General features: G+C 43.6%; 1 long non-coding RNA gene across 2 annotated transcripts in view; it reads right to left on the reverse strand.

Moving 5' to 3' along the window:
- Window positions 1-393: 393 nt before the first annotated feature.
- Window positions 394-7,616, reverse strand: part of LOC118311554 — a 14,762-nt gene continuing 7,539 nt past the window's right edge. For both annotated transcript variants that reach the window (XR_007030809.1, XR_004794017.1), the window contains exon 3: window positions 394-1,282. This is a non-coding gene — a long non-coding RNA (uncharacterized LOC118311554). The remainder of the gene's footprint in view (window positions 1,283-7,616) is intronic.

Here is a 7,616-nt window from a genome sequence, read left to right on the forward strand (position 1 = left end):
CAAAAATGGTCAGAAAACATCAGAAAACATCTTTTTCAACACAATAATCCTCCACTCTGACCAAATGCACACACGCACACACACACACACACATACACACACACACACACTTACACACACACACACACACACACACACACACACACACACACACACACACACACACACACACACACACATACACAAATACACACACAAAGACACACACACACACACAAAGACACACACACATACACACACACAAATACACACACACACACACACACACACACACACACACACACACACACACACACACACACACTACTTTGGGCAACGTTTGAGGTAATGAGAGCACAATGAGAGTTGTTCATGGAGCAGAAAAAAATGGAGTGGTAAAGAGAGATACTTGCCATTTTACCATTTCCACTGAGAGGTGGGAAGGTTCATCTGCTCTGTGATCTTCAGCGCTCTTTGCTGTTCAGTTTTTTTTTGTCTGTCTGAAATTGAATAAAAGACATGATGGAGAAAAGAAAGGTGCACATACTTCATGTGCCAATGTTTCTGGTTTGAACAGACAGACACATGACTGCGGCTCACCATAGCAACAGCAAACCATGAGAGGAAGAGGAAATAAAGACAGTTCTGTCTCTTTTTCAAATGTAAAAAAACTTGTTGGGGAATAAACAGCAGGCGAGTGGAGGATGGAGAGTGAGTCAAAGCAGAACTCCCAAACTGTTTTTGAAACAGCCAGAGGCAGAGAATGGGGGATATGTCAATCTTATGAAGGAAAAAAAATCAAGAGAAAGAAATATCCCTCTTGGCGGTCTTTCAGCATTCTGGGTATTGGGTATTATTTGGGGAGAGATCCCCTTCAGCCGAACCACACACAGCCAATGGAGATCGGGACTTGAGGTCCAGTCTTAGGTGCCAGGGCTGCAGCTGAGAGGGGCAAGCAGGGCCTGTCCTTTGGAGGTCTGTGGGCCCCTAGGCCACAGTCTAACACAGGAAACCCCACTCAGAGATGTGCAGGCTCTGTGTTTCATATTGATTTCTCCTGCATGACGGTAGCTCCAGCGGTGCTTCGAGCCCTCAGGGACCTTCTCCATCCTTCCCAGCCCACTCACTAGCCCCCCGCCTGGGCTTCACTGGCTGTGCTGGACCCTCGGATGGAGGTACGGGCCAGAGGAGGAGAGGAGGAAGACGAGAGCCCATGGCAATGATGATGAGCTGCGCTGGGTCTCAGAGTTCAGTCATCTACCAGCCTTTATCCAGCCTTCCAACCACCCACCCGTGTTTCTCTCTGAAAAAGGAAAAATAGAGAATGTTTTTCAAAATCTCACCTTTGGCATTCAGCATCCCTCTGCTCAATGCAAATGCAAATGTAAACACTAACACTTTGATTAAGAATATGTGGGAAGAAAACGCCAACTTGCTCTTTTGTAACCTGCCTCAAGGCACTCGTTGCTATACAGAAACAAATAAAAATGCTCGGCGTACTGTATAAAACACAGACACATCTATTTCTTTTTCATATTTGAAAATCTACTCCAGAAATACAGATTATTCACATCAAAATCATTCCAAATAACTTTATCTATATTCATCATGTTAGGCAACTTTTCCTCATGCCTAATGACTGACAAAAAAAATAAATAAAATAAAATGATAATTACAACTCAAACAAATAATTCAAAGATGTCTTCACTCCAGTGCATCTTGAAATATTGTGAAAACATTCTGGATCCTGTTATCATGCTAATACAACATAGTCCTTTATGTGTTGCTTTGTTCTTTTCGAGAAGAAAAAGGAATTGCGGGGGCCTCCTGCAGCAACCATACACCCACTGACCCCCGTTCCTGTCCAAAACCAGCAGCAAAGACATATTCAGCGCAGTGTGCTGTGCTGATAAATGAATACGACACAGAACGAAAGTTAAAATAGCCGAGGTCAATTATGGGATGTTTTATAGGCGAATTTCAGTTTGCTGTTATGTGCACGTTTTTGCAGCGTACAACGGGAGAGCACCCGGCGCAGCCCCGAACTTGGTCTGTGCAGGGGGAGTACGTGAGGTGAGATTGGTTGAGCCGGAGGAAGATTCAGACACAATGCCCCCATTGAGAGGGTTCAGACATGGGTGTTAACTCGCCATTCCTTCACACACAATAGGGCCCCCCACAAGAGCCGGTGTAGGGGACAATGTTGGTTCAGGGCAGCCCTCCACCCGGCAAGAAAGAAAAGAGCTGCATTATCAAGATGGGAGGAGGAGGGAGACGGGACGGGAGATAGAGGGATATGTTGTTGTATGGGCGAGGGGGCTGTGACCCGTGGCTTTGGACTTGAGGAACGAAACAGAGAGACATCGAAAAACACACTGCAGCGGCATGAGGCATCCGACGGAATAGGAAATTTACAAAAAATTCTATTGAAAGACAGAAAGATGTATTATTATTTATGATAATATAATAATATTATATATTTAGCACCGTGTTTATCGTCAGCCTCTACAGGACAACAGAGGGATAATGAAGATCTTATGTTTGCCGTGCTTTCTTTTGGTTTTCATGTCATATAAACATCATATTATTTATTTTTTTAATGGCTGAAAGAACATTTGCGCGGTCAGTTGAAAATGGGCATTTTTTCTGACACCAGTGTATTTGCAGTGAAGTCTTGAAAAAATAAATTGATGAAAAGAAAAATATGGATGATAAATGAAAATATCCCCATAAACTATGAAGCAGGATGAAGGCTTTAACTACATTTAAAGACCGTGTTAGAATCATTCCCACGGTAAGGTTTGTAAGTAACTAATATATTGTAGTATTTTTTCTTTTACTAAGGATAAGGTCCTAATAATACTTATTAATAACAACTGCATTTAGCTCCTGCTTCTGATTGGTTAATTTAAAGAACAAGTTGTCTGTATTTGTTTGCTAATTTACAAGAGGCTATGGAGCCCGGAAGGCACGCTCGTCTCTGTGAGCGTACTTGTCGAGCTTATTGTGCTTAACATAGTTGCTGTGTTTTTGATTGATGAAGGCGTTTTATTGAAGCACACATCAACTGCAGGCTTGCACTGTGTGGCTCGAGTGGGCATTGTCAAGAAATAGACGGAGCCACTAACACTAATATGCCAGGTGGAAAGTATGAAATGGTTTCAAATATTTCTCAATATTTCTGTGCTATCCACATCCTGCAGTCACTTCACTGATGCAATTTGACTTTTATAAAATAACACACACCGATGAAAATGCTTGTCGCACAAACCATATTACCACTGTGCCTCTGTTCTGATTCCAAGCTGGTGAACTTTTTTGAATTCTTTTTTTTTTATCTCTCTCTCTCTTTCCTCCCAGTCTCCTGTCTGTCTGTCTGTTACAGTGTTATATAACATTAATGTCAATGCACCAACAAAAAAAACAAAGCATCTGAAATATGAGCAACAGCCTTTAAAAGCTGCAGAATTCTCTTTGTATAGTCGCCCTATAATCACTTTCAGATAAAGTACTGGAAACGAAAATACCAAAATGCCTCAGTACTTTTTGTACATTTCAAAGGTTTCACTGAAATACATGCACCGAGCCTGATTGTGAATCAGATTTGCCATTTCTGCAGACTTTAATGGGATCGTGTTTGCAGCAGAAAGTGGGAATCACATCCTCCAGTGACTACGGCACTTTTTTTAAAAACATCCTTAGTGTTCCTCCAAAGACCACATGACAAGCGTTTAGTTGCTCACAGTTGCTTGTTATATGCACCGCGGTTGTGGAGGAACAATGTTTTGGGAGCGAAGCTGACAGCACTAACAAGCCGCTGGTAATGTTAAGTGTATACGCTTTTATTTTACCTTCCATTTCCACACAGAGAGAAATCTTCCCCGCCCAAACAAAAGGAGTTTCTGCTTATGTATGTGTAAAGGAAACTAGCAGGTCAACTGTGTTTAAGGCGACAAAGTGGTGTAGGTGGTGGACGGTGGGGGGTGAGGCAGGAAGGATAGCTGGAACATGTTTATGGAGATCCTGATTCTCTCTGGGAGCCTAATAGAATCCTGTGGCTGGTGTGAGAGCTCATTGTGGCGGTGTAAAGGATTACAGTGGTAAACTGGTAAAAACAGGGAAAAGAGCCTGAACGCTCTCTACCTCCTATGGAGAGGCAACGAACCGCCAGACAATGAGAAGGGAGAGTATACTGCAAGCTGACTCATTTCATCAATGGAAAGGAGACAGTGAGAGAGTAGTGAGAGGAGGGAGATATAAAGGAAATAGATGAGGGAGTTCCTATACGTGCATGTGCTCATGCCTGAAAGAAAAAAAATATATCGCTTGGAAATGGAGTGAAGAATGAAAAAAGGGAGGAGAGCAGAGGGGGCTGCTTGGACGGCTGTTTCAGTAGTAGAGGATAATATGAGCAAATGATGTCTGTCTTGGTTGTCTGTCTGCATCCTGAGTGACAGTTTACAATCTCTGAGGCAGCAGGCAGGCCCAGCAGGTTGGCTCTTTGGCGCTATCCCATCTCTCATTTCCTAACCAATTTTTTTCTTCCTCTCTCTTCGCCTGCCTTCCACCTCCGGCCCTGGTCTGTTTAAAGCCATCTCTAATCTCCCTCATTCTTCCATCATCATCACCACCACCACCACCACATCTCCTTTGACTTCTGACTACATTTTAAAAAACATTTTTTTTCTTTCCTCCCACTGATAACCAGCTATTTCAACCATCATCTTGACTGTCCTCAGCTGAATGTCTAACATGCGAATCCTTCTTTTAAGACTTTAAAAGGAAAATAAAATCTGTAGCAGGTACTCCAGGTTTCCTAATACTTCAGCTGCACAGTGATGATTTCTGACAGCCACTCTCCTCCACAAATGATGAAAGGAATCAGTCCATCTCTGCATCCGGCCTCCCACCCATCCGACCACTGTTGGCTGAGTTTCCAGGGCTGCGATCACCATCTTTCATTCTAAAGAAGTAGATGAATTCACGGCTAATATTTCCCATAGCTGCGGTTCCTCCACGTATGAGGGTTTATTGGAGTCACTACAAATGTCTGAGGCGAGGAGAATCCTCCCCCAGCGTCTGATGAGCATGATCACCACCGTGTATTTTTCCCACAGTTTTCACGGACAACGCGAAAGGTAAAGCACTATTCTCCTCTCATCTGCCGCTCAAATGGAAACCACACTGAGCATAATGCATCATCTGCATTCTGCAACCCGCCTCGCTGAAAGACTCCTCTCTCCTCCTTCGCTCTCCTCATCTCTTTTCCTTCAAAGGCTGCCGAGGGTGTATTCAAACAGCAGGATACACACTCAGCTAACAAACCTCATTAAGGGCCCATACACACTTTCTCAATGCTAACACTAGCTGTCACGCATCCCCTCTCAATGCACACACTGGTGGCCACACTGACCACGACAAAGAATCTTTACAGAGCTAATTAGAAGGGCCCCCCTCTCTATTTAAAACTCATCTGAATAGGAGGGAACATGATAACAAGGAACAGAGAAAGAGATAGAGAAGGAGGGACGGGGCAGGAGAAAGGAGGGAAAGGGAGTAGGAGCATGAGTAACGGAGAAAGAGAAGACAGGATTCTTGCAAATATACTCAAGGAGATAGCACGGCGCGTCTTTCACAGTGCGGAATTAAAGCTGGGAGCTCAGGCAGGCAGGGGGAACTGAATTAGTGTGACACCGCTCAGTGTTGCTCTGATGCAACAATGGAGGAGGAGTGGGGAGGGAACTGAGTGCCGCACCGTTTTGATTGGTGTGCCAGTATCTAGAGAGATAGAGGGAAGGAATGGATGAGACACCAGCTTCTCGGGGAAGGTGGTAAAAGAGCGGCTGCTGACATGGACAGCATTTCAGACAGCAGCATGAGAACCATTGCTCTCCATCATGAATGAGCGATTACACAAAAAGCACCGGACAACACACCAAATTAAGATTTTGGAAATACATTTGGGTGCCGTTTTAAGTATGGTTGTAAAGCATTCCCCCCAAAAAGTGATCGTTATTCTCTGTCTGAAACGTCGTTCTCTTTCTGCTCCTCACATTTAGTTTTTTGGGGAAAGACAGGAGGTCACTCCAAGGGTTCAGCTGCAAAACATTCCTCTATAGTTGTCATATCTCCCTCCAACCCTCCTCCATTTCGTGTTCAAATCTTTTCTTTTGTGTGTCCCTGAAGCAAGCTGTGTGTGTGTGTGTGTGTGTGCGTGGACAGAGACAATGCCAAGTTGACAGTTAGGGTTTCGGGTCAAGCACAAGGCCAAGTTTGTTTCGCAAGAGAATGAGTAACAGATGCAGAGGTAAAATATCATTGTGTTTTTTTTCCATAACGAGACTAACCAATTTTTTACATGAAAAAATTTGAAAATTATTTTAGTTTAAAATAAACAACAAATTATACGATTTTGAAAGTGACATTTTTTAAATAAATGTAACAAGAAGAGAACGCAGTATGTAAACTAATTCAAAATACAAAAAAGGATAATAATAAAAATAATTATTAATAATAATAATAATAATGATCAGGCGCTTTTTTTCCTTAAGTTCAAGTTGAAGTTATGACCTAATTGTTGTCCCATCAAGCCCAGTGGCCCCTGATGAGATTGCAAAGCATTCTGGGAGAATAGCAGGTGTCCACATGTCACCGAGCTTCACAGACAGCTTGTTAATTTGCACAACTTTTACACACACATCTCTCCCTCTATGTGTGTGTGCATGCGTGTATATGTATGTGTGTATATATTAGCGATGGGACTTGACCCTAGCGAGCTGCGGCAGTGTTTCGCGTCTTGCTGGGCGTGGGAAAAAGACGGGACCCCTTTTCACAGCTGCCACAGCCGAGGCCTGGACTGCTGGGGCCCCTGTACCCCCTCCACACACACACCCGTTCCCCCTTGTGCGACTCCCCCCCTCCTCCTTCTATTCCATTCAGGCTCCAGCCTACTGGCTTTCAAAAGCAGGACCCCCTTCCCAGCCCTTCATAAATACATCTCATTATTCAAGCCCTAGTTTGCATAGGGATTCCAAAGAGATCTCCTCTGCTCGTGAGGCTTGAAGCCCCTCAGCCTTTTGGACCGCACAAGTGAAAATTTCGACTTAGTAATCCCTCTGTGTTAATATTTGTTTTTAAAACAATGTGTGCTCATTTGCAAAGCTATTTCAGCGATATTAAAACAGTCTAAAAATGTACATTTTGATGCATCTTATTCTTAAAATGTCTCTTTTTTTCGAGGAAGGCGGCAGGAAATGTAAAGAAACTAAAACCAGTCAAAAGAGAGTTTTAGCATGACGATTAGTGAGTGCTTTGCTAGTCTGTTCCATCTGCCACCGGCTATTGTACAGTACCTCTCTCACACACACACACACACACACACACACACACACACAAACATACACACACACACACACACACACACACACACACACACACACACACACACACACACACACACACACACACACACACACACACACTCTCTTCAAACCCTCTACACCCCACCCTCCCACCCCCATGCCCATTCGCTGCAATGCATTACTGCAGAGATTTATCTCCTATCAGCCTGTATAATACGGAGGTTATAATTTACATCCACTCTAGAAAACAGCAGCACAGGCCGGTTCTTGCATATG

This window comes from Scophthalmus maximus, chromosome 5 (assembly GCF_022379125.1).
Source record: "Scophthalmus maximus strain ysfricsl-2021 chromosome 5, ASM2237912v1, whole genome shotgun sequence".
In the NCBI taxonomy this organism is placed as follows: Eukaryota; Metazoa; Chordata; class Actinopteri; order Pleuronectiformes; family Scophthalmidae; genus Scophthalmus; species Scophthalmus maximus.